Source organism: Lonchura striata, chromosome 5 (genome assembly GCF_050655825.1).
Source record: "Lonchura striata isolate lonStrDom1 chromosome 5, ASM5065582v1, whole genome shotgun sequence".
NCBI lineage: Eukaryota > Metazoa > Chordata > Aves > Passeriformes > Estrildidae > Lonchura > Lonchura striata.
Genome location: NC_140707.1, coordinates 69,037,717 through 69,061,929, shown reverse-complemented (window position 1 = coordinate 69,061,929; position 24,213 = coordinate 69,037,717). Strand labels below are relative to the sequence as shown.

At 48.4% G+C, this 24,213-nt stretch overlaps 1 protein-coding gene across 2 annotated transcripts in view; it reads left to right on the top strand.

Moving 5' to 3' along the window:
- DAAM1 (dishevelled associated activator of morphogenesis 1) overlaps window positions 1–24,213 on the top strand; it is a 91,345-nt gene that overhangs the window by 6,608 nt on the left and 60,524 nt on the right. For both annotated transcript variants that reach the window (XM_077783912.2, XM_077783911.2), the window contains exon 2: window positions 12,057–12,155. The gene's annotated coding sequence lies outside the window, so the exon portion shown is untranslated. The remainder of the gene's footprint in view (window positions 1–12,056; window positions 12,156–24,213) is intronic.

The following is a 24,213-nucleotide window of genomic DNA, read 5'->3' as shown; positions in this document are numbered from 1 at the left end:
TGTTGTTTCATGCTGCTGCTGCTCCTGGAAACCACAGCACCTTCTTGCCAGAGCTGAGGGTGGGAGGGATGTGTCAGGGAAGGTGAGTACCCTTGTCGTGCCTGGCTTCCACAGGAATCGCATGCAAAGGACGCTTGGTTGGCTGAGGTTTCCTTCCCTCTGCCCCCGAGGCATGAGGAGTGCCTTGGTTTGTGTGCCCAGTGTAGGGAAGAGAGCTGCTCTGTGCCTTGATAGCAGGGTAAGCCTTCAGGGTGCCTGGTGTTGTTCAGCTGTCCTGTCTGGCTTGGCACTGTTCTCCCTGCATATCCCATGCATCGCTCTCAGCTGCCGTGCTCCTGCAGAGGGACACTCCTGTGCCCAGCTTGCTCATAGACAGCCTGGTGTTGGATCTCATCCTGAAACTCAGGAAAAAAGCAGCCCCACGGTGCTGCCTCCTTGGATTTTCTTCTTCCACTGAGTACTTTGATCAAGCACAGGGCTCCTGCCATGCTCATCCCTGCTCCGTGTAGGAGACAGAAGGGTTAAGGCTGTCGGAGCTCTGGTGTTGTTCTGAGGTTCCAGGCAGGAGAAAAGCTGAACTTGCAAATCTGTTCCTGGGCACTCCGGTAAGTCGTGCCAAGGACTGTTTGAACAGTGCTAATCCCAGGTGCCTCTGGAGCAACCTTGTTTACAATGCCAGCGCTTCAAGTGGGTGTTCTGACAGAAACTTTACGCAAGCCATTTGCTTACCAAAGCTCTCCAGGTCTGGGAGATTGGTTTTCAGACCTCAGCATGCTCTCTCCTTGTCCCAGCATTTTGGAGGCACTCAGCAAAGAGACTGGAACCTTTCTGGGGACCACTCGGATCCATTTATGAGCTCCATCTATTTTTCCATGGAGAGTGCTGCTGGCAAATTGCATGCGAAGTAGCTGGTGGCTCTGGAGGCATGAGAAATCCCTGCCCATCACATGGAGCAAAAAAATGTTGAGGAAAATTTTTGGAGCATGCTAAATATTGTAATCCCTACAGTGAGTTCTGCTTTTGGGGCTGGGGCTAGAATTGAGCCATTATGCTTATTGTTTTTTTCCCCATTTACTTATGTATTAAATGTTGCTCTTCCACTTACCAGGTTCAGCAAAATTTATCAGTTCTTAATTGATGACGTGATGGTCATAGCTGTGTTCAAACTGCAGTGATGTGTGACAGGCTATGATGAGGATTACTTAGTCATGGAATTGTGCCATTCCCTTAGCTGCCATACTAGGACTTACCTTACATCCAGGCTTTTGAAGCCATTCTATAGCATGACAGCTTTCATAGCGAGAAAAAGACAGTAAAGAGGGACTTCAGCCTCAAAATTCTCTGGATTGATTTCCAAAGGACTGCTTGTAGTTGCATCACAGGAAGTCTTGTTGGTTTTGCTCTGGGGATGAGGCTGATCTAGGTGAGAGAAGTGTGAGACAGTGGTGATGATGTGTCTTGCAGCTGTAGCTCAGTTGCCTCATGTTCATGTTTTTATTTTACTTTTGCCTTGTGGTTTTGGACTGTGTTTTTCACTTTGGTGAAAGTCAAACTGAGACTGTGTCTTCTGGCATCCCCAGTATGCCAGGAGGTGTGGGATAATTAAGGAGGGACCCATCCCTGGGGATGGCAAGACCCCAGCTCCAGCTGTGGTTATGGGCTGTTACAGTGTATTCTGAATTGTATGCCCTTTCTCTGGGAAACTGACTCCAGACAATATGGAGCGTGAGGGAAAAAAGACCTGTGAAAAATGGGTGCTCATTTTTCCAAAGAGGAAAAAAGCCAAGGAAAATATATCCAATAGTCGCCTTGTCAGATATGTCACGGGAATGTCCTTATCCAGCCCCTGGGTTGGACTCAGTGCTGCTAATTACAGCTTGAGTCGCTGCTGAAAGGGAAAATTTGAATCTGTTCACCCTGAGTTTCCCACAGCAGCATTTTGGGACAGCACCAACGCCACATCTCCGTGCCTGGAAGCTCTTGTCCAATGCCAGAGACTGGGCTGCTGTTTGCACCAAGCCTTGGGTTTGTGCTCACCCATCGTGGCTGAAGATCTTGGAAAAACACCTTTCTGTATCTCTTCACTACTCTGAACTCACCTGCTGGAAAAGGCCCTGGAAAGGTGCTCTGGAGCTCAGGGGACGTTGCTGTAAAGGTCCCAGGAAAGAAAGGACCCCTGTCCTTTCTGGCTCTGGCCTTGTCTTTGGCTCTGTCCTGCAAGGATCCGCAGCTCAGCTCTCCCGTGGGTGCAGTGCTTCCCGCCTAGCAGAACTGGCTGGCTTTCAGGAAAATAAGCAGCCCTTCTCTGCTGGAGCTGGGAGTCCTGGGCTGCTGCACGAGGGAGAAGGTTGTAACCAAAGAGGCAGGCTTTCATCACCTGCCTCTACCTGTGCTGCTGCTGCAGCTGCTCTGCAGCGCTGGAGCTGGGCTGTGGCTGATTTACAACACGCTGCATTCGGGGGCAGCTTTATATTCTTGCTTCTCAATCCTCGTGTAGCTCCAGGAGGGGAAGCCATCCCCAAACTTCCCGTTTTGCACGTGGCTGTGTTTCTGCTGGGACTCCAGCGATACAGAAGCCTGTGGGATGTGAGCCCATGGCACACACCTGGGCACAGCAGCAGGGCAGGCTCTCACCTGAGCTTGTGGGATACTCAGAGCTTTCCCAGCACCACTCCAGGTCATGCAGTGCCCAACACTGATGGATGTTCACAGCTTGCCAGTGCTGCTCTAACCCCAAGTTTATTAAAAGCCCACAGGACCGTGTCTTCCCCTTCCTCCTCCTGCTTCCTTCCCCCTCCCTTGGCTTTTCAACACTAGGTTTTGAATAAATCATCTAGGATGTGATCACACAGGAAATTCGCGAATTTATTTTTTTTTTTTTTTTTACAGCAAGTTCGGAAGTGAATTCAGCTCTCCGGGGTTTCAGTCCTGTGCTTTTTAATCACGAGGTTCCCCGTCCTTTCTACTCTGTCACTTGTGACATGACGTCTCCTTGGCCGTGTAAGCTTTTCCCCTGCTTCTGCCTGCCCACAGAAACAATAGCTGCTGGAAATGCTCTTCAAGAATGGCTGGGGATTGCCAGTGGAAAATACAGATCTAATCTGTGTTAGGTCTTTTTGTTGTTACTTTGTTTACTGCTTGGTTATCCTTTTCCTTCAAAGAAAAGCAAAGCTCTTGTTCTTGTAGAATCGTGATGTGTTCCTAGCTGGAAGTAACACGTTCAAAATCCTGCATTCTTTTGTGCATCTTTGCTTTAGTTTCTTTTTCTTTGTGGGTGGGAGTTTAGGGAGTATAATGAGCAGATTAGCAACTGTATTTGTGGAGTAACCCATCTTTGTGCAGGTCTGGCTAGAAACCAATTAAGCTTGTCTTGATCTCTAAATGAGATTTTTGTCAAACGCCTCACCCAACCGCCTTCTGCATCCATTAATAGCAGGGTGGGATGGAAATAGCTGAAGGAGGGAAGATCTTGTGTTGGATAAACAGAGAGGCGTTGGCTGCAGGGAGGTTCCCGGGATGCGGGATGCGTGTGAGCTGCTGCCTCTTTGTGTGGTTGTTTTGTAGCTCTGGTTCTTGAAACCTGGGATTAGCAGTGTTTGACTGCAAGTGTGCAATCCCCTGCAGCAGCAGGAGTGGGGTTGCAGGGAAAAGCTGCTGGATAAAGAAGGAGCATCCCGTGGACTTCATTACTGTGCTGACCCCCATTCCTGTGACATCCCTGGGGTGACAGCAAAGGTGTGTTTGGGAGCTGCTGGTGACTCTCAGCTGCAGGTCCCTCAAAGTGCCTTGGCTTGGGTAGATCTGTCTGGTCTTAGGCTGCTTTTTAGCTTGGAAAACCCTTTGGCTTTCCAGGGGGACACACGACCTCGCCAGGCTGGGGGTGTTTGCTGCTGCTGTGATGAAAACCAGTCCGGGAACGGCGCTTCAGCGCGATGTTTTTGAAGAGAACCGATTAAGGAAAGATGCCTTTAATAAGCTGAGCCTTCGGGGAGCCCTTCTATCTCTGTCCCAGACTGTTTCTGCATCAAGATAAGGCTGCAGAGCAGCTGGATCTGTGCTCTGCTTTGGGAGGTGTAGGAGGGGGAAGGGCGCTAGGATTTCTTCTAGGGTGCGAGCGTTCATTATGATCACTTTTATTTGTAAAGTAGCTACAGATAAGCCATGCACAGGTGGTACTTTCTTCCCTACATGCCTGGCCTCGCTGTTAGGCACAAATGATGGCAAGAGTGATCTCAGGGAAAGGGAGAAAGGAAAACACTGGGTGAACTTGCAGGGTGTAGCTGCTGCAGATGTGCTGTGACATGCAGCAGATCACCCTTCTGCCCCACTTGGAACTCTCCTAGGGACAAGAGAACACAAAAAGAACAAACCAGCTTTTCCCTGCGTGCCTAAAATTTTGCTCTCCATCTCCCCACACCCTAAATTCCAAAAGCTGTTGGGTTATTCATGGAAGTGTTGCTTTTTTCCTTCTCCCTGTGTAAAAGTGCCCAATAAGAGATGTGGGTGTAAAGACATGGAATGCTGTGCTGGAGCCCATGTGCCACATCAAGGAGGTCATGCTGTGGACCTTGACATCATGGCATGGCCAAACCCAGTCACTTTTTGCCCTGGGGAAATTTGGGAATCTTGAATCCACAAAGATCTGAATGTGGATGAAGCAAGTGCCTTCCAGGGTTCCATGACAACTGCAAAAGCCTCAGAAAAATCTAAAACTGGGATGACTGGAAGATGGTTTCGGTGTTGGGTGGGAGTTACGGAGAGAGAAGCTGGAACAACCTCCAGGACTGGTGCTGTTTTGCTTTTTTGGGACGCTCTTGACTGAAAAGCTGCTGAGTTTTGATGCCAGTGAGACAGAAAAATACCTGGTGGCAGAGTGTCCCCATGACTTCATCCTGCTGTCGTGGGGCTGAGGCAGTTTGGTGTCGTGATCTGATGAGGCATGGCAGCCGTGCCCTGTGGAGATGCCATCTCCTGGGAGGAAAATGTAAAAATAACCACGTCTTTGGCTGCGTCTTTGAGTTGCGTGAGACTGCAGCAAAGGAGGTGGGGGGTGAAATTATATCCATGGAAATGAGGCAGGAGAAATGAACCTTTTCCTGGGAGGCAGACATGAAGGAAAGGTCCTGAAGACAGTGAGGGGAATGTCCTCTCCCTCCTATACTGTGCTGGGGTGCAGGGGACACGCTAGAGCTGGGCTCTGGGGTGGTTTCAGAGGGTCCCCCAGGGTTTCCTGGCATCCTCTTCCTCGCTGTGGGCTGAAGGAGGTGCAGCCCCATGTGGGTTCCTGCACCTCATCCCATGCCGTGGCTCCAGGGTGTAGACAGATGACACAAACCCTTGCGAGAGACTGTGTCCTGCCCAAGGCTTTGGAAACCTGTTGAACCCATTCTTCCACCTCTTTGCTTTCCAGAGCTTTGGTGGAGCAGGTCTGTTCCTCCATGGGGGACCACTAAAGTGTGGAGCTGGAAATAAATCCGTGGGAGCTGCCATGGGTGGCAGACGTGTGCTCCTGGCGTAAGCAGGCTCAGCTGATTTAATCTGTGGTGGACATGATTTCCTTTGTCTTCCAGTTGAGCTAAATATACCCTTTGGGTTGTGGTTATGGAGGCTAACTCCCTTTTTGATTATGGAAATCACACTAACAAGGGATGAGGCTGGCTGCCTCCAGATGGAGCCGGGAGAAGAACGGGATTGGGGCGTCCCATGGCTGAAACTCTCTCCTGCTTACCTGCATCTGGGCCAGGTGCAAAGTGTGGGATGCTCAGTGGGCATCTGTGGGGAGTGCTCCAGCTGCAGAGTTTTGTGTGATGCAGGTTTTGGAAGCACGAGGAATTCCAGCATAGCCATGAGCTTTCCATTGTCTGACAGGTTTTGAAGTTTAGTGGCTGAGCTGCACCTACCTGGGCATGGCTGGTGGCTCCAGGACAGAGAAAAGGTCCCTCTTCATCTTTGCATAATTCCCAGAAGCAGTAGTTCTGTATTTCTGGATGCAAAGGAAAGTAAAAAGCTGTTGGTCAGCTTGAGCAGCAATTGGAAGAAGTTTTAGTCTTGGAAGGCAAAAGGGAAATTAAAGGCCAGTGGTGAAATTTAATGTGTCAGTCCAAAGGTGCCACCTGGGAATGTGTGTTCCTGGGATTAGGCACACAACACACAAGCTGTGTGATGGGAGATGCCTGTTCTGTCTGTGTGGGTGCCCTGCCAGAGCTGCTGAGTGGGTCTTTGGTTGCTTTATCTCCTGAGGTTTGTCCTGTGTGACAGCATCTCAGACTCTTCTAGTGTGACCTCGAAAGACCAGAAAGTCACAACAACAGGTAAAACGTGCTGCTGCATCTTCCCTGCCATGCTGGCCTCAAAGTCACTTAATTTTTTCAGTCCTCACTGTTGCTGGCTTCAGAGGAGCCAGGAAAACAGTTAGTCAGGAGAACTTTAGTGAAATGTGGCTTCGGGGTCTCTAATATTGGCAACTTCTGAGTTAAATACCCGGGGTCAGCCATGCAAGTGCCTTGTGCAGATATTTGCTGGAGGCTGGCAAAGCTGTATTCCCCCATTTGCTGCCCTGGTGCATAACCAGCTTATCTCTGAGCAGCTGGATTTAACCCTCTTATCCACCTCTGTGCCAGCCCTTCACACTCTGCTGCTCCTCCCTCCCAGGATGCTGGGAAAAGCCTGGATGACTTCCATGGGAAATGGATGTTTGCCCTCCCTGGGATGATTGCTTTTGTTATTTAAAAAGAAACAAAACAAAAAAATGCACCAGCAAACTCCTGGATTGGGATAATTAAGCCAATTGAAGTGTTTAAGTAAATGAGTTTCCCTTTAATTAAAAAAAAATAAATATATATATATATATATGTCTCATCATGGTTCCTAAAATACTGAGTCATTGACCTGCTTTATCTCTGATTTGGCTTACAGATGGAGAAGGGAGGTAAATTATCATGGAAGCATGGAATGTCCTGAGCTGGAAGGGACCCTTAAGGATCACTGAGCCCAACTCCACCCCTGCACAGGACATCCCAAGAATCACACCGTGTGCCTGAGAGTGTTGTTCAAATGTTCCTTGAACTCTCTCAGGTTTGGTGTTGTGATCAGTGCCCTGGGGAGCCTGTTCCAGTGCCCAGTCACCCTCTGGGGGAGGAACCTTTCCCTAATATTCAGCCTAAACCTCTCCTGACACAAATTCATCCCATTCCCTCAGGTTCTATCATAGGCAACCACAGAGAAGAGATTGGTGCCTGACCCAAATTTTAGATAAAAGTAGGGGAAATCAGCTTCACCTGTGAAAGACCATCTCCTTGTCTTCGGTGGCAGTGCTACAGTTAGTTCAGGGAAGCAGAGGATTGCTCTCCAGGGGCAAGGCAGTTTCTCCTTCTCTCCTGGTGTCTCTGGAGCAGAGCAGCTCTCCACCGTGGAGCCAGTTTTCAGCTCAGAAAGGTGAGCTCTCACCTCCCTGCCCTTGCAGGGTCCATCAGCCAGGAGGATGCTGAGGAGCCAGGAGCTGTGCCCTGGGGCTGGGAGGAGCCAAGGGACCACATCACAGCGGAGATTTGGGAATAAAATGCCAATGGCTCTCCCAAAACCAATGCACGTGGGAATGGCAACCCCTCCGAGGTGGGTTCAGTGAATAGATGTGATGAGACACGTTTGTTTATCACAATGCTGATCAGTACTGAGGGTGTGTTTGGGGGCAGGGGTGAGGCAGCGTGGCAGGGTGGAGGTGCCTGAGATGCACAGGACCACAAACACAGCTGTGTGTGCCTCAGTGCCCTGCTAACTTCAACTCATTGCTGCTGGGAGTCCCTGCCTCACACTGCTGCCAGAGATGCTGTGCTGGTTATTCATCTGCTGAGATAATTGTAGTTTTAATGTTTCCAGCGGGGGAGTTCACAGCAGGCAGAGGCATTCCTAGAAGCCCTCGGTGGGTGCCATCCTGGAGGCATCGCACAGCGTGACTCAGTGTCTTGGGTGTTTTTTTTTAAGTGGGCCTCAGGTTGGTGCTGATTTGCAAAGCTAGGAGGTAAAATGAAGGAGACAGGGAGCACAGGCAGTGATTTGGAGCTGTGGAATAGCATTTTCACAGAATCACTGGGTTGGAAGAGACCTTCAAGGTCATCGAGTCCAACCCAGGCCCAACACCTCACCCAGTGCCACATCCAGGCTTTGTTAAACACACCCAGGGATGGTGACTCCACCACTTCCCTGGGCAGCCATTCCAGAACTTTATCACCCTTTCTGTAAAAAACTTTTTCCTAATATCCAACTGGTATTTCCCTTGGTGCAGCTTCCAAGCTTTGTCCTCTGGTTCTGTCAGCTGCTGCTTTTTGAGCTGTGATTAGCAAAAGAAGCATTTTGGAAGCAGGGCTGCTGCTGAACCACTGATGGAAGAGCAGTGCCTGACCCTGGTTTGGCTGATGAGTGTGCAGGGAAGTTCTGCATGTGCATAAAAGCTGGGGAAATGTTTTGTGCTGGGCAATGGGAGTGCTCCTCTTGCCTTTTCATCAAGAAGCTATAAAATGGCATCCAGCAGCTCTTCAGCCCATGCCTGGAAGCCAAAGCCAGGTGCATGCAATCCTGAACAAGGCACGGGGACATCTGGATATTTATTTATATTTGAGCTGCATTTGGCCATTGGAACAAACATTTGCAGAAAGTGGCCTTAGCCTTGGTTCAGCATCCTGAATGCAGACCACAGGTAGACCTGAAGGGAGTTTGAGCTTGATGAAAGCACATTAAGCCATCAGTAGCAAGAGAAGCAGATAAGATCGACAAGCTGCAGTCTTTGGGAGCCCCATACTCTAGGAGAAATCACTTTCAGAGCAAACACTCTTAAGGTAGCTTCATAGGGGTGGAGGAGGACAAAGCAGAAGAGATCCTAATGGATCTGTGCCACATCACACCAGGGAGACAATCCCCCCTCCCTTTTCCACAGTGAGTATACCCTATGAGTAGACCCCCAGAAGCTGGGGTGGTGTTTGGGAAGTTGCTGGGGGGCAGCAGCCTCTGTGTCCCATCCCACCTGGTGGCTGCAGCCCTGCAGTGTAAGCCAGCAGGTGTGGATGGAGTTTCTGCAGCTGTGAAACTGATGTCAGGCAGTGGTTTTATCCTATTTGCTTGCAAAAATAATCTGTTGGCTCTGCCTGCTGTGGGGCAAAGAGGTGGGGACCAGGTGAGATGTGACACAGATCTGCACTGGCCCCTGTCTTGCCCTCTTCCAGCCCCCCAAAGCCCTGTAAGAGATGTCTGCTCAGAAAAAGTGATTTCTGCTGGAACGTGGGACTGAAAGGACTACAGTGCAACCTCTGACTGCCGGGGAGAGTCCTCGTTTTGTCTTGTCCCGTTGCTCTGAATGAAGTAATTTATAAGGACATTTTCCATGAATCAATAAATCCATGTTTGCTGCTGTGCCTGGGAGGTTTAATTTGCTCTAGATACTGCACAGAATATCTCTGTCCTGAATTGCACTGTGAAGTTCTGCTCTTTGGGAGAGGATGAGGATACAGTTGGATCCTCTGGGAACATGCTGCCAGCATCTGATGGTGCCTGATCCCTGTTTGGGCACCTCCTGGTGTGAGCTGAAGAGTTCAGGATGTAAGAGCAATAGTTTCCCTGTGTGGAGTTTGAGACTTAGTCCATTGTGCCAAGCATTTCCTGATGTTATAGATTTTGGGGAAATTGAAGCCAAAAAAAAAAAAAAAGGGAGGGGTAGGATCATTGGCCTTTGAAGAGACCACAGTGCAGCAATCTAGGTTACAGGTAGGTTTTTTCTTCCACATCTCTGAGTGATGCTTCCTCTCAAGAGGAATTGAAAAATTCCTCTTGTTCTGCACCACCTCCACTTCCAAAAGCTGCTTTTATGAGCCCCTTGGAAGCAATGCATGTGTGTTTACAAAGCCTGCCACTGGATCTGCCTGAAAAAAAAATAGAGTTCAGAAACACAGCTCTGCTACACACAGAGAAGTCAAAAGTAACCCCAATCTGCCCCAGTCCTGAGCTTGTTTCTCTTTGTCTGAGCAGTGTGGTCTGGTGAGGCTGGAACTGTGGTCATGGATGGATGAGGAGACCTTGCTTTCTGCTGTGCACTGGGGGTTTGGGGTTGTTCCTGGCCTCTTCCTGTGCACAATGGGTGTTTTGAAGGCCTCTGAACTGGTGGGGCACGGACTGGCTCAGCTGTCCCTGTGAGCACCTGGATCCCACCTCTTCATCCTGTTCCCCTTGCCTGGCTGAGCCCCCAGGAACTCCTCCACTTCTCCTCCAGAGCGACTCCAAAACCATTTTATAGCTCTTGGAGGTCAGAGCTCAAGCTGGAGAATCCAGAAACGTTCCCAGAGCCAAAACACGCCGTGGCAAGCGGGTGTGTGCCTGGTCTCTGCTTCTCATTTCCTTCATCACTGTGGGAGCAGTGGAGCTGCACATGGGGTTTCAGCAGGGTGTCCCCTCGTTTGTTCCTATATATTAGAAAAGTCTGTGCATGTGTTTATATTTAAACCAATATGTATATATTTCACCATGGCTGTGCCCCTCGGGACTGGTCTGGTTGGACAAAAGCAGAATGTATTTCACAGCTGCCTACCTGTTGCACTGGCAGCTGTGTGATGATCCTGCTGGTCCAGCCATTCTTGCACTTGGAATAACAGGTGTTGGCAGGGAGTGATCCCAAACCTGCTCAGACCCAGCTAGGAATGATCTTTTTGAAGTGAGCAGGTTTGGAGTAATTTTGGCAGCACCAGTGGAGAGGCTCTGTTGCTGTTATTTGTGTCACAGCCTGGGCAGTCCATTCCATGTGTGCCCATCTTGCATTTTCCATGCCCTCATTTTCCCACATGCTTGCTGGTGTGTTGGAAGGAGGCAGATGCAGCTTCTGGTGGCAGGGCTGGATGTTGGGCTTGTTGCCCATCCTCTGGGACAGCAAACACAAGGTGAAACAATGGCTATGCCAATGGCAAAGCAGAGCAGCCATAGAAAGTTGTCATTTTAAATAATTGCCATAATGGTTTCTCCTCCCTTTCTTCCACCCCCTCCCCATATTCTTCCCCCTCACTGTGTCTTTCCCCACCCATAACCTGGGGGCTGCCTGGATCTCTTCAGGATTTATGTTAAAAGGGAAGTGTTATGTACGTAATTAAACCGTCGTATTGCTGGATGGAAATGGGATTTGGTGCTTACCGCTGTGACTCTTTTTCATGCATGAGGGTGAACTGATTGATTACTGAGGTTTGAGATTAAATATTCCCCTGAGCTCCACTGGCATTTAGTGTACTGGGGGGAGGCAGAGGGAAGGGGTGGAGGGGAATTCTGGTTTTCCTCCAAGGCAAGGAGAGCACGGGAATGTCTGCTGAGCCCATCCTCTTGTCTCAATCTGCAGCATTGGCTGGAGCAGGCTCCTGGCATGGGTGTCTTGGACACCAATAAAGCAGGGGCCTCACTCCATATCCATGCTGCTGGATGGGCTGCTGGTGGGCTTTGCAAGCTCCTCTCAGTGCTGCATGGAGCATCCCATTGCATCCTGCCCAGTGCAGGTGACTCAGCTGCCTCCCCACCTGCCCGCACCTCATCCCTGGCTCACATCCCTCCCAGCCTGGCAGTGGGGTAGACTTGCTTTCCCCCTCTTTCTCCTTAGGAGTGCACCTTATTTGTTTATTTTCCTTAACTTCTTTTCATCCAAAAACCCCTCTGTGTTTGGTTTCGATGGGAAAGGAGAAAAAACCCTCACACACTGCTCCTGGAGTGCGTGGTGGGCTGGAGACGCCTTCGATGCTTCCCTTGAAGTCTAATTTTAGCTGGAGGTGACGGGATCCCTCCAGGGTATGGCAGAGATTTCCTATCAGCTGCCTAGACCTTAAGAAACAAAACACACAAACAAACACAACACAGAAGCACTTAAGGTTTATTTGGGTGAATTCTTTAAAAAAAAAGGGTGTGACTTTTTTTTTTTTTTTTTTTTTTTTTTACGAGCAGCACGCTGGCTTTGTTCTGCTGCAGTCGGGTATTTCAGGTCTTCCAAGATTTAATCAGAATAATTAGTTACTCTCTGTTTGTACCTTCTGTTTCTGTTGCAGGGTTACCAAAGGACGTATTTATCTTCCAGAGGGCTGCCTAAGTGTCACTTAATCATTAAAGCATCCGATTTCCTCCAAGTTATCTGCCATGAGGCTTATGTAAGTAAACAAATAAATAAATAAATGAAAGCAGGGAGGGTGGGGATGGTGTTGGTGAATTCAGCTTGGGGGGGGGTTATAGGGATTTTTCCTGATTGTCACGGGTTTAATTGTGAGTTGCCTGTGGTTCCCAGCCCGTCATGTGGGGATCAGAGGACTGAGTGTTTGGATTGGCGCTGAACGACCCAGCCAGTTTAATGAGGCTGCTCCCAGCCAAGCCTTCACCCCGCTAAACTGGCAAGAGCTGAGTTGCTCCCTGTCCTTTCAGGAGCAGGGGGAAAAAAAAATCCTTGCAGGAATGAAAGGCTTTTGCTTTCACTCATACAGTTACAGCTTTGACTCCTTAACCTAGTGGTATCCCTTATAAAAATCACAGCTCTGTCTGGAAATAAGTTAGCACTGTAAGTTTGGCAGGATTGGGAATTAGCTGTTTTTCAGGCTGTATTTGCCATGTTCGGTTTGGGAAGGAGGACTGTTAATGCACACATTTCCCATCTCTAACACGGGAGATGAGAAACACTCAGGAAGTCACTGCAGAGGAGGGTGGGATGGCTGGGAAGCCTCGCAGGGAGAGCAGTGGGGTGCTGAGCCCTGGTTTGTGCCTGGAACCTGAGTGAATTGTGTGATGTTTTCCCTTCAGGGTTTGTCACCAGGAGCAGATGAGTGGCCCTGTTCGGATGGCAGTGTGCGGCTGGACAATTTGCTTTCTTCCCTTTGGTTTCTCTTTCTTCCTGAGCTGGTGTGGTCGGGGTTGAGTTCTGAGGTGCTGGCTTGTCAGCTGCCTCTGCTGCCTCATTTATCATGTCCAATGTGCAAACCTTGGGAGTGAGGGTTCAGGGTGCATGCTGCTTCCTGATGGGTTTAGATACTTGTAAATCCAGAACAGCCTTTGCCATCAGTTTCTCTGCTTTCCTGTGTGAGAAGGAGCATACATTTTTGACGTTGGTAGCCCGTCTTAGAGATAGAAGTGTGAGGCTGGCCTTTGTTCCCCTTCCTTGGGAGAAGTTCGTGAAAGGGAAGGGGCCTGGAGGGAACAAGGTGGAACCAAAGGGATCTGCAGAGCTTTGGTAGCTTCAGGGAAAATTGCCCGTGTGAAGGTTGAGGTTGAAGTCTATCTTCTCTTTGTGTTTGTTAGGAAGAGTAAAGACAAGTGATGGGGCATGTGTTCGACTCTGCTGTGGCAGAGCTGAAGCTGGGCATGACCCCACATCCTGTCCCAGCTCCAGAGTAACAATTTGGAGAGACAAATCCCCTGGCAAGGCCCCTGTCCTCTCTGGGACGGGTGTAGTGGCTGTCACAAGCCTTTGCTCCTTCTGCTCTGGTGTGTGTGGAGGTGGGAAAAGTCCTACTTGATGGAAATACTCTTAAGAAAGCCTGTCAGCCTGATTATTTCCTTGATGTTTGCCCAGCTGGAAAGCCAGTGGCAGTTCAGACAACACCTCCTGAAGCACTGGGAATGTGTGATGTGCAGCACAGCCAGTGTTCCTGCCTGGCATGGTCCCTCCAGCCACAGTGAGGGATGCTGGAGGGGGTGGCAGGTCTCTAATCCCCATCCTACTGGTGTGTGCCTGCCTGCTTCACTGGGCCCTTCACAGATCTGCTTGGCTTGGGCAGAGGGAGAGGTGGGGAGGAGGAGCAGAGCTGCTGGGAGTGGAGGAGAGTGGAAGCATGGAGGGGAAGGGAGATGACAGAGTGGTGGAGATGGATGCTGGGAGGAAGAGGAGATGATGTGGCTCATTTGCCTGGTGCTGTAGAAGTTGCTCAGTTAAATTAAGTGCTCACTAGGGAGCCTCATTTGGCTTTTAAATAGCTTTGGAGCATGTGAATGCTGTGTTGCTCTCTTCTTTCTGCAGTGTGAGCCACCTCCTGTCCCCATCTCTCTTTGAAGAATATCCCTGTTAAAAGTCTACCTTAGGATGTGGTGTGGGAAGCTTGGTGGTCACCTGCTTTCAGAAAGTCTTCCAAAGTTCTCTCCAAGCTCCTCATCATTCCAGACCATCCATCCTTTGTTTTTTTCCAGTATGGACACTGTGAGCTTTGGTGATTGGAACTGAGTACAGATTCCCTCTCCTGCAGAGGCCACAGCATGCCAGGAGCTCTGGATACATCATACAGCACCAGCTGGTCTGGGATGAGCTACTCTTCCACCATCTCTCCTTGAGCATCCCACTTAAGGCAGAGGTTGATACCCCTTTGGCTTTCCTGTTCTTTTGCAGGGCTGTGTATTTTTTCTTTCAGCCAGCTGAAAAGTTGCTCCAAGAGACTGGAGAATGATTTTGAGTACCTCATTTCCCTGGTTGTACTTTGGTGCAGAGATGGATGTTATTTGTGCACTTGGATCATCCTGCTACCTGTTAAAGGAAATTCATAACGCTTAGTTACTTAATTTCTGTAGGAAATGAAAGTATCTCAAGATGTTTATTTTTCTTTGTCTCCAGAGTAGCATGTTCAGTGACGGAGGGTGCCAAAAGCAGGCACAAATCCTGGGGATGGGGATGCAAACCAGGTTTGGTCTCCAAAAAACTCTGTCTCAGTCAAGGACAGGGAATATTCCCCACACCAGAGGCGCCTTGGGGCTTCAGCTGTGTCCCCCCATGCAAGGAGATCGTGGCCACCAGGTGCCACTGAGGTGTCCCCAGACATGGGGCTCCCTCCCTGCTCTGGTCCCTCCACCATGTGTCCACCAGCCACTTCCAGACATAGTGGGGGAAGGCTTGGGAGGAGCACACCCCATTTTCCTCATAAAACTCCAAACAAGAGGCTTGGCCTGGTTTAGATTTTAAAAATAACTTGCACATTTGGAAGCTAAAGTTTCAGAAGGGCTCTGAATGGGATAATGGCTTTGATCGTGACAGTCTGAGATCAAGGGAAGGCTTTTTAGGTTTGCTGTATCAGCTGGAAAATATATTGTAGTGTCTAGACTTTATCATCCTCAAGAAAGGCTCTATTTTTTTTTTTCCCTACTCTACAGAAAGTCTAATACAAAGCCCATGTACAGTTGGTAGGAGGGGCTTTGATAGTGTCCAGGAGCTTGTTGAAAGAGGTGGAGATGAGCTTTGGGCTTTGAAGGACTTGGAGCGTGGTTTAGAGGCGCCGCTGTTTCCCATGGAAGTTGTGTCAGCAGTGGGATGAGGAGGCTGAGGATGGGGATGGGGAGCAGCTGTGTGCCAGTCCCCCCTCCCCAGAGTGGTCAGTTCCTGCAGCTGAGCCCTGCTGACACCTCAGTGCTCATCCTTTGGCTGCTGTGCTTGTGGTGAGCTGCTCAGACCAGAATCTCCCACAACTGTCTCAGGTTTCTCTGTAATAACCATAAACATCCACGTTTGATGGTGTGTGGACAGAACTTCAGAATTTTTAGCTTGAGTGTAGAAAATGTATGGTTTTCTCTCCATACCATTCCATAAGTGGGGTTTAAAAGTTTTTTATTGTTTTATTGAATTTTTTAAATAATCTTTTGGCATATTTTTTTTGTAATTCCTAAAGAGAGGCAGGGAAGGATCATCCTGAGTTGCTTGGAATAAACTCAGAAGTCTGCCGAGAACGTGAGGACATCTGGCCACATGTATTTATAGAATCATTAAAGTTGGAAAAAGATCATTGAGTCCAGCCTTTGATCAAACACCACCTTGTCAACCAAACCATAGCACCGAGTGCCACATGCAGTTGTTTCTTCAACACTTCCAGGAATGGTGACTCCACCACAGCCCTGGGCACTCTGTCCCAATGCTTAACAGCCCTTTCAGTGAAGAAGTTCTTCCTGATGTCCAACCTGAACCTCTCCTGACGTAGCTTGAGGCTGTGTCCTTTTGTCTTGTCCCTTGTTCCCTGGGAGCAGTGCCTGCGCCCTGCCTGGCTGTACTCTCCTGTCAGGGAATTGTAGAGTGAGAAGGTTCCCACTGAGCCTCCTTTTCTCCAGGCTGAGCCCCCACAGCTGATCCTCATCAGACTTGTTCTCCAGACCCCTCTCCAGCTCCTTTCCCTTCTTTGGACACATTGATGTCCTTCTTGTCGTGTGTGACCCAGAACTGGACACAACACTTGAGGTGTGGCCTCACCAGTGCTCAGTACAGAGGGACTGACTCTTCCTGAAAGCCCACGTAGCAATCAAGCTCCTCTGTCACATTGGAATATGCCCTGTGGAAGAAGCAGAGGCAGTTTTTCTTTGAAACACTGTGTTTTCTGTGCAGGGCTCTCAGGTGTGTTTTGGCAGGTTTGTCATTGGCAAAGTCAGCACCAGCCATTTCCTCGGTGTGTCTGCTGCAGCACACCATGATGCCATCCATGCTCAATGCCCCAGGCTTTGGAGGGGTTGCATCCTAGTTATGAAAGCTCCATCTGGAAGCTTTGAGAAACATTTGGAAATGTTTTGGAAAACATTTGGATTGAGAATGCTGTAGCTCTGTGCTTGGTTATTTTACTTCGCTTTGTCCTTGAGCGAGGAAAGTGCTGTTTCTGTTTCTGTTTTTTTCTTTCCATCAGTTTTTCTTTTAGACAAACTTATTTCCAGGGATAAATCAGAGCAAATGCCAGTGTGAAAATAGTTTGTGGTGTAAAATGGTACTAAAATTGTGCTGGAAGGGATCTTGATAGGTTACCTTTCCCCAGGGGTAGTTGAATACGCTCATTGGTCTGGAAAGTGATCGTCATTGCTGGAAGTTGTTTTGTCATAAATTATCTCAGGAGCAGAGGCAAAAATCTACCAAATAATGCTGTCAGTATGTGTGCACGAGCCTTCCTCAGTTTATTCAAATAATTTGCTCAGTAAGTGTTGAAAATTAATGCTGGGTTTGTTCCCAGAGCTATTCAAAGTAATATTCCTGAGTAACCTTTTCCACCTTGGCATTTGCCAATGTCTGACAGCTTTATGGATGAATTGCAGTTACCCACAGTCTCCATTTGACATGGAGCCACCCCTGTTTTGCCCCATTTCTGAGACAGCCAGTCCCCAGAAGTGCCTATGAGATAAAGAGCAGGTTTTTCTTTGTTTTTTTTTGTGAATTAGCTGTGACTTTTCAGTTTTCCAGGTGGTCACCAGCCCTGTGGAAACCCACAGCAGCCTCTCCCCTTGACATCTGCAGGCTTAGATAAAGTTGTAAGATCCTGGGCAGGGATCACTAGAAATCCTCATCTGCTTTTAGATTGAGCCAAGTGATGACTTTCAGTTAATTTCTCCTGCACCTTCCTCTGTCCCAGCTTTGTGTCTTGAACAATGAATCAAAAAAAACCCATACCCAAGAACCCTACTTTAATGCCCCCACCTTTTAAAGGTGCTGCAGGGCTCCATGGGGTTTTTCACCTTGCTTGCAGCTCCTTACTTCAGTGATGGAAAGTTCCAAAAAAGATTCAGCTGGATGCAGGGTTGTTCTCCAGCCAGCAATGCGTTGGTGTTGCAATCCACACAGCCAGATGGTGACTGGTTTTCCTTCATCTGGTCCTTTTCCCAACCCAGTTTCCAGTAGGTGATAGGGGAGTTCACCCATTTTTGGCTGTGGGGAAGGCTTGGCAAGCCCCCTTTGGCCCATCTGCACATTTAAAGTGAAGATGACTGGCATCAGTGTTATTGTTTGGCCAAGTGTATGCAGGGATATCACAGCTTAGATTTGTTACAGATGGGTTTCTGGATATAGTCTAAGGCATTCTGCCAGCCAATTTTATATCTGTGTAAAAGTGATTGGCATCCCTATAAATAAAGCCGCTGTGGGATTATAAATCTAAATATACTTATTCATTAAATTATTTTTACACTTCCACTGGGTTGTCATCCTGGCTTATCATAAGCAAACTGCTCTCTGCCTGAGTGTTATCCACAGCTCCAGCAATGTGGCTTCTGAGGCTTGGAATTATCTTTTCACTTGTGTGTGAACTATCCATGAGTCTCTGTGCCATGGATCCCTTCACTAGGACTTCCTCACAGTCATATTAGAAATGACCTGGTCCTGGAAACTGCTGTAGAAGTGGCAGTAAATACAGGAATGTGAATTTTTTCTTGGTTGACAAGTGAGCATGACTTTGCTGGGGTATTTAGTACCTGTGACCTGGTAAATACTACTTGCATGGCTCCTTTGGTGTGGGAAGGGCTCCTCCATAAGATCCTCCATCTGTGTCCTTGGGCAGGGAGTCTTGCAGAGTTTCTTCCTTCGGTGCCCCAGGCCAGGCTGCGTGGAAACAGGGGTCTTTCCACCTGCTTTAACCATCCCTGCTGGTTGTTTTGGCTACAGGAGCAAGGAGAAATGTCCCCCAGACCAGTTGCAGGTGCAGCTGTGAGCTGGGGAGGTGCTGGAGGGAGAGCCTGGCCAGACACCAGCACAGGCAGGCAGTGATGCAGGCACTGGTGAATCTGGCTTGGTCTTTGAACAGGCTGATGAGGACACTGAGAGCTGCAGCCTCCGGTTTCTCTGGGTTTTTTTTTTCTTCTCTTTTCAAAGCATTTGATTATTAATTCAGTAAATGATGAAGCATAGAGGAACATGTGCTTGAGTGGCAGAATATCAGCTGCCTCACTCTCCTCAGTAATAACATGCATTGTTGAAAGTTAACCCATGATTTTAGTGTCATTTCCTAATGAAGGGAAGCTTTAAAGTCGGTCTGTCCATCTGCTCCTCCTCCTGTCAATGACAATTCATTAAGTCCAATGCCTGTTTTTTTGTCCTTTCTTTCAGATTGGTTTTTCATCTCAAATTTGTGAGGCTGCCGCAATTTTTTGTCAAAACAGCCATCAAGTTAGAAGGGTGTTACGGAGGTTTTTTATTAAGGGATGCAATGAAACCTCAGCCTGTACTAGACACCAGGGAATACATATAAATGTTATGAACATCCAAGCCATAAAGAGTGCTTTAGTTGGATTTGCCATGTTATGAGACAGCAGAAAGCCTGCAGGTCTCTGTGCAGACATGTAGGTGTTGCCTGGGGGATGTTCACCTCAGTGAATTCTCTGATGTCTAATAAACGTAAGTTCATCCTGCAGCTTTACTCTAAAAGTGTTGCTGAGATTCACAGAAGTAAATCTTCCCATTCATGTTGGTATTCCTAGTGCTGCTCACCCCACCAAATGTTATTTTGGTAGCATAACAGGGTCAGCACTGTCTTGTAGGGTCTTCAGAGGCTGGTAGCAGCAATTGGATGTCTTGACTTTTTGCTGGAGCTGCTTGCCAGTCCCTGTGCAGTTTGGCACTGTGGAGGCAGAGGAGGTGCTGCTGGGGTTCAGCATCCTGAAGGTGGGAGCTGGACCATGCTGCTGGAAACCTCACCATGCTGTGTCTCAGGAAAGCTCAGTCTGGCAGGTGAGCAGCAGATGGGGAGGAGAAGCCTGAGTGGGGGTCCTGTGTCCCTGCCTTTGGGTTGTTTCTGGTGCCCAGTGGCTGAGCTGCAGCTGCATGGTGGAGGTCAGAGGTTGTGGTTGTGTCCTGGAGGTACCAGGGCTGGATAGAGCAGAACAAATTTCACACACTCAGAAGTTAAATGAAGCATTTTGCCTGGTGCTGATTAGGACAGAGGTTACTGTGGCCAGAGCTGTGTGGCTGGTGCCAGCAAACAGGGAGGTGGTTCCCTGTTCCCTGCTGCAGACCCTAATGCAGTGATTTACCCACTTCCTCCCTAAACCAGCAACAGCTCCTGGTTGGCACACCTTACCCAGGCTCTGGAAGTGCTGGTGTGGGTGCTCAGAGCATCTGTAAGGTAGTCAGGAGGTTATGGTGTGACCAGCTGGGCTTGGTGCTGCTGATAGATGGGTCCTGTGTGGGTGTGAGATCTTTTCATCACCTTGTCTCAGGGGGAAGGGAGAGACCCTGAAAGAAAAGACCAGCCACCACCACTTCCCTGCAGGGATATGATGGGGTGCAAACAGGATTTGACATTCAGTATGTTCTTGGTGAGCTGCCAAATGTTTGCATATCAGCCTGGCTTTTACTGGTAGGTGTCAATGCTTCTTTCCAGGCCTGCTTTCCACCAAAACTGGAATTCTTTGCAGTGCTGGGGTTTTGTTTTCCCCCCTCTTTGTTTCCTTTTTTCTTTCTCCATTCAGTGCCTTAGTAAGAGCACAGCTGAAGTCCTGGGAGCCCAAACTAAACCTGTGTATTGCACATGGGCCGATTAGAAGCCATGGTAATAAGCATTTGAATCTAAAGCTAGATTAGGCAGGGAGCAGTTTGAGGCTGGATTTGCATAGCACACATTCCTTTTCCACAGGACGTGTTGGTAAATCTTCTGAAAGTGAATTTAGAAAGTGCTGGCATGTGTCAAGTGCTCCTGTTGATGCATGGGTTGCTCTTCTCACTAGGCACTCACTGGGAAAAAAATGCCTGTGATTGCTTGGCAGATGCTTTTTCTCCTCTCTGCCTGCTCTCAGGGCTCGTGTTGCAGTCCATGGGGATGGGTAGCTCTTGCCAGCTCTACAAATCTGCATTAAAGGCATTTTGAAAGTTTTTGCCCGGAGAGGCAATTATTTGAGGGTGCTTTCTCTTCCTGTGACAACTCTGGCAGTGGTGGAGTGAATCTGGAATTTTCAGGTACCTAAATCCAATTTGCAGCTTCTTCAAGCTTTCACTTCAATGTTACAGGTCTTGTGCTGGAAAATGTTGCAAAGATTTGTTGTCCAAAAGCCATTTAATTTCCTTCCCCTGTGGACAGTCAGAAGATTGTGGATGATCTGAGGGTCAATCTCTTGTTCTTTATGTCATTACCATGTGTTTAAGCCATCCAGACTGCAATGTTAGGTCAGACAAGGGGGGGCAAGATGTTTTTCAATATTTAGGGCAGTGTCTGGGCAGCAAACCTGCAGGCTGTCTGTTCTAGGAGAGGGTTTGAGATGGGTTTCATCCTGGGCTTAGACTTGCTGGGCCCCACTTTGTTATCCATGGTGTTGTGTGGGCTGTGTTGGAAGACCTGGCATTCTGGTGAAGGCAAAGCTGCCTCTCTGAGTGGCCTCTGTTGCCATTTCTGGTGACAGAGGTGTTTCTAGAGCTGCAGAAGGAATGGGCAAAACCAGGGACCTCATAAAACGGGAAAGCTGGACAGGACAGAACACTCATCCAACCAATACGATTAATGCAACGTTCTCCGTTTATTCGAGAGAAGATGGCAGTTTATACACACTTCTATATAGTTTACAGTTTACAAAGGCACTCTCATTGGCAAGTGAAGATTGTTTATCTTTGTCTTAAGGTGGACTAAACTTCACATTATAAATCTATACTACTTCACACCCAGACAGCCCAGTGCTTCCCATCACACCTTAATGCAATTCCTAACTGTGCCACAAACTCTTAATTTCTAACTGCGCCACAAACTCTTAATTTCTAACTGCATCAGAGGCTGGAAGGCCTCACAAGGCCCAGATCTGAGGCCTTGACTGGAGTAGCTCAAATCTCTTTCCAGACATAAATCATGCCCTCTGTCTCAAAAATGCTGCAACACCGGGGGAGTGTTTCAGGGGTTGAGGATGTGTTCTCTCCCTGCACAGCTGGGCAGACCTGGTGTCACTCAAGTGCCACGAAAGGAGGGGAGCTCTGGAGGAGTGCCACAAGTCACTGATCACCAGAGCACTGAAGCCTTATCCAGGGGTGCAGAGCTCTGCCAGAACCACCATCACCTCTTCCAAGTGTGAAGCTCTCCACGGGTTTGGATTGTGGGTGAACCAGACTGGCGTTGATGGGGAGAAGTAAAAACGCTTTATATGCAGATTTCTATGCTGGGCACTCTGGAATAACCTTTGGTCAGCTGGGGTCAGCTGTCCTGGCTGTGTCCCCTCCTCGCTGGTGGCGTGGGGCGAGGAGCAGAGAAGACCTTGACTCTGTGCCAGGGCTGCAGAGCAGTAACTCAAACACCTCTGGATTAGCAACGCAGTTCCCAGCACAAGCCCAAAGAAAACCAAGCATTCCAGAGCCACAACCAGCTTGGGAAGCAGCAGGAGAGAGGGGTGAAGTGGTGGTGTGGGAGCATCTCTGCAGAGGGCAGTGGGTGGGTGTCAGAGTTTGGTGCTGTGACACTGGTGGGTGACACTGTGTCTCTCTGAGCCCACTCCATGCCTGCAGTGGCCTTGGGGAAGGTTCATCTGTGCTCATGGACACGTCTGAAGTGTGCTGAGTCCCAGATATATCAACACCCAGTCTGCCCTCCTGCTGCAGATGGGATTAAATTTAAAAAAATCAAACATAGTTATGTTCTCTCAGGGTGTCTGAGCCTCTCAGGAGCCCCTTGGGTCACTTTTTCAAAGCAGCTGTTTGCAATTGCTAGGCTTTTTTTTTTTTTTAAAGCAAAGGGAGATGATTGTATAAATGTCTACAGGGGTGGGAAGCTTGTTTGCAGTTTGTGCTGGGTGCAGTGTGAAAACCTGCAAAAAAGAGAAATCCACTCCCATATGTAGCTGTGGCAGGGATGTGACCACTGTTGCTGTGATATTGCCCCTCCAGGGGGTTTCATCACTGAAATGTTTGCTCAGGTGGGATGGAGAGGCTCATTTTTTGAGCAGTATATAGGGAGGAAGGCAGGCAGGATGCCTGAAGCACTAGAGATGCTGTGGATGCCTTGTTTGGACTCCAGATTCTCCAGGGGAAAACCAGATTTGGTTAAATCAATGCACAGAGGAAAAACTAACAATCCTGTGCATGTACTCAGTGTGTTTAAATTCAGTTTGTATTGACACTGCTGATGCTGATACTTTCCTGGATTAAGCATTAAAATAGCCTCTATTGATTTTTAAATGCATCCCCTTGGGACCTCCACTGACATTCCCTTCTGGATGCTCCAGCAGGAGCAGAGCCTTCTTTTGGTCCATCCCCTGGTCAGAGGCTGGATAATTAGGCAATTAAAACCACATGCCCCCATTAAGACAGATCCTCTGAATTGCAGGTGGTGGATTTGAGCAGCTGTCCTGGAAAATCGAGTCCTGCTGCCCTGTGGCTCAGGATGGTGCAGATCCGTCCTGGTCAAAGCTTTTGCCATAAGCTACATTGTGCTGTAGTCACACAAAATAAGTATGACCAACCCTTCCAATTAATCTCACTTGTCTGATTTTTTTTTTCTTTTAATACTGTTTAAATGCAAACAGTATTTCAGTGAAATGTGATAAAAGTTGCTGTTTTTTTTTTTTTTTTCCCAGGCTGGGTAGGAGCTGTTGGCATCATGTTGTGCCTGATGTGAGCTCACATGCATTGTTTTTTAGTGTTCATCTCCTGGAGCACAGGGAGGTATTAGTGTCATACTGGAAGGAAAAAAGGCCAGTGGGCCTTTTCTGCCATTAGACATATTTATCAAGGAATTCTCAACCCCAGGTTTGTACTTCAGTGGGGGAAATCACTCTGGATTAACATCAGAATTTAAAAACCTTTAAAAGAAAATCAGCATTGCAGATGGGTAGGCCAGCTGAGAGATCTGACAAGTGTGTTTTGTTTGCTCTGGGCACTTTCAGTACTGTGGGTTTAATGGTATTTTGAAGTTTAATGATATTTAGCCATCAGGATCCCTGCTGGGAAGGATTCCTATTTACAGCAGCTTTCATCCAGTTTCCATTTTGAGAGAGAAAGAAATCAGCTTGCTGCACACCACAAAATGCCTGAACACCTGTGGTTCCAGTAGCCTCACCTTAAGCATGGATAGTGCTAAAAAACTCCAAACACCACCCAAAAAAAGCCCTCTGGGACTTAACCAGTAGTTCCTTGTTGCCTTGTTGTGGTGGTGGCCCCATGGCAGATGTTGCTGTGCTGATGGACTGGAAGCATCTGCTGCTGAGAAACTTGGAAACTCCACTTTGTGAGGCCAAATTAAGAGGCTTTGAAAGAGGAAAAAACCTGCCTGCCTTCAGCCAGTCTCACCCTGGGGATTACTGCTGAAATGGGGAGCAGTGAAATGGAAAGCTCAGCAGTAAGGGTTTGCATATAATAAATCACATTCACAGCCCAAATATTCATTGGAGGAGCAGGGTTGAAAAAAGGGGAAGAATTAAAATAAGGGAAGATTGTTGATTGAACTGTTGTTCTCCAGGAAAAGTCTAATTGGCAAACAGATATCCTCCTCCAGTGGGAAATGCAGCTCCACTCTTTCTTGCCAGGCTGCTGAGTTTGTA